Source organism: Nematolebias whitei, chromosome 4 (assembly GCF_014905685.2).
Source record: "Nematolebias whitei isolate Nwh7 chromosome 4, NemWhi1, whole genome shotgun sequence".
Classification (NCBI taxonomy): domain Eukaryota; kingdom Metazoa; phylum Chordata; class Actinopteri; order Cyprinodontiformes; family Rivulidae; genus Nematolebias; species Nematolebias whitei.
Window position 1 is genome coordinate 20,897,768 of NC_056501.1, and position 2,805 is coordinate 20,900,572.

The 2,805-nt window shown below is 37.0% G+C and overlaps 1 protein-coding gene across 1 annotated transcript in view; it reads right to left on the bottom strand.

Annotated features, from left to right (window-relative positions):
- Positions 1–2,805, bottom strand: part of LOC119408737 (protocadherin-10) — a 27,951-nt gene that overhangs the window by 23,606 nt on the left and 1,540 nt on the right. The window lies entirely within an intron of this gene.

The following is a 2,805-nucleotide window of genomic DNA, read 5'->3' on the forward strand; positions in this document are numbered from 1 at the left end:
CCCAGAGGGACAGGACTGTCAGAGACCAGCGACTCAGCTGCTTCTACCCTGCAGGTAAATGTTCATTTATTATATGTATATTTAGTGAGTTGAAATTGATTTTACTTCACACTGTAAGTCTGGGAATGAATGAAAGATACATTTTAACATATAATAACACTCACGTCCAGGGGTGGGCTTGGGTTGGAAATCAGCCAGGGAGTGTGCTTTGGAGAGGCCTTTTATCTTATTGCATAATGGATGCATGTGGAACAATAATTTTAACACTAAAACTGTATTTGCAGCATAAAAACACAGTTTTTTTCTCCAACAATCAAAACATGTTACGTTTGTATGTATTCAATGTTACAAATTAAAAATACCAATTAGTTTGTATAAGTTCATTAAACAAGCAGCTTATCTTAAAAACCAAAGCAAATATTTAGGAACAAAAACACAGCCTCCAAGGTATACAGACATATAACATCATAACTTCCCCCCCAAACATAATGAAACTGTCATAACTTACATCATTAACAACTTGAGAAGAACACTGGACTCTGCAACTCTGTCCATAACTGCATCATTTTCTAAAGTCATCAAGGCCTCTTTCTCTCCTCCTCCTCCTCTTCCATCTCCATCTTTTTTTCTTCTCTGCCATCATCTGTCACTTCTTCTTCCTTACTCCTGTGACTGGCACCTGTTCCTCTGCATCAACTCCTCAACTGACACTGGCCTTTTCAGCTAGTAAAAACAATAACAGCAACAATGATCAATTTTAGAGCACTACTAGCAAAATAATAATAATAATAAAAATCATCACAGTTTTATAACACAAATACAACACAAGAAATTTTTTAACCCCCCCCCCCCACACACACACACACACACACACACAGTAAATGAATTACTCACTGTAATGTATTTTTCTCGAGCTTGTAAAAATAGCTCTGTATTAATGTAGAAACAGAAAAGAAAAACAGACTCCTCAAATATGTTTCATTTTGCAATAAAGTAACGTGCCTTTTATGGATTGATTTTAATTTTATTTGATAAAGCAGATTAAATATTTATGTATTTATTGTGTAACAATACTGAAAGGCTTACTTTAATGTTCTGTGTGTGCCCTGAATACACCCAGAAACCCAAACATATTATAAGCCAACTCTGAGATGGATGATAGGTCCATGTGCTTGCTGTATCCATGCTGCTCGGTCCTGTTCTCATGCTTTAGTCATGTGACTTTGGCCCCTCCACCCCAGAAAATGTCTTCCATTTTAACGCATTTGGCTGCATCTTGCACTAACTTTTTATTTTCTTTTTCCTGAATTTTCTGCTCCAACCATGTATTTCCCCTTTCTTCTGTAGCATGTTTGATACACGCTCTTCTTTCTTTTTTTTTTTTTTTTTTTTTTTCCAAATTGGGAGGGACTACTCGCGCGTGACGTTTGACTGACACAGCAGCGTAATAAAATAAAATAAAAGCATTGATCACCACCGGCGGGTTCGGCCTATAGAACTGACTGGCCGTTCGGATATCCTCCCGAACTTCCCTATGCCCAGTCCGCCCCTGCTCATGTCTTTATCGTAATACATTTGAATATGTAAAATTCTTCAACATAATCTATTTGTTCTTCTGTTCAAAAACATGCTTTAAATTTTAACACATCATTAAAAAATTAATCAAATAATAACGTAACGAATTTTTAAGCACATACAAATAAACACAGAACATAATTTAACTGTAAACATGGTTTTATCTTTCGTTCGGATTTAATTCCTGTTTTAACAATGCGACGTACTTTAATAACTTTTTTTCCCACCACTTTGGGAATACAGGAAAAAAAGTAAATAAAATTAAAATAACATCATAATTTGTTTTCTATCCACTACAACGGTATTTATTTCTCAGCTTTAACTTATTAGGTTCTATATATTTTACGGTGGCGCTGTTTTATTCTTAAAAAAAGCAGCTTTTGACCGCCATGACAGGGAGCGGATGTCTGAGCAGCAGATTTCTGGGAGCACAGGACAGCTCCATGGTGCTGAAACAGCGTTTGGAAAACAGCTGCAAACCGATTACTTTTATCTATTACACGGTTTATTAGGGTCCTGGAGGGAGTACAAACCATGCCTTTGTAACAATTTTCCTTTTTTTTTTTTTTTTTTTTTTTACCGAAAGCTTGTCTTTTAAATTTCGAAATACTCCTGATTATAACAATGGCTCCCGTTGGAACAAAGGCTTCACTGCCAAGGTACGTGCTGCTCTTTATTCTTTTCATTCGAGACACTTCAACCTCCGTGACTCATTACTCTATACCTGAGGAGATGAAGGAAGGATCAGTCGTTGCAAACCTCGCCACAGATCTCGGCCTGGACGTTAAAACACTGACAAAGAGAAAGATGCGCCTCGACGTCATCGCTAACAAGAAATATCTGGATGTGAACAAAGACACTGGAGAGCTGTATATTGTAGAGAAGATCGACAGAGAAATGATTTGCACATTTAAAGCGTCTTGTTATTTAAGACTGGAAGTCACATTAGAAAATCCAGTGCGGATGTTTAACATTGAAGTAGAAATTTTGGACATGAACGACAACACCCCGCAGTTCAGAAGAGACGTCATACATTTAGATATTTCTGAAGCAACATCAAAAGGGGAGCGGTTTTCTCTAAGTAATGCAGTGGATCCTGATGTAGGAACTAACTCAGTGAAAACTTATCATCTGAGTGAAAGTGAATACTTTAAAATTGAGGTTCAAACGGGAAGAGAAGGGACAAAATTTGCTGATTTGATCCTTAAAAGGACGTTAGACCGGGAGCAG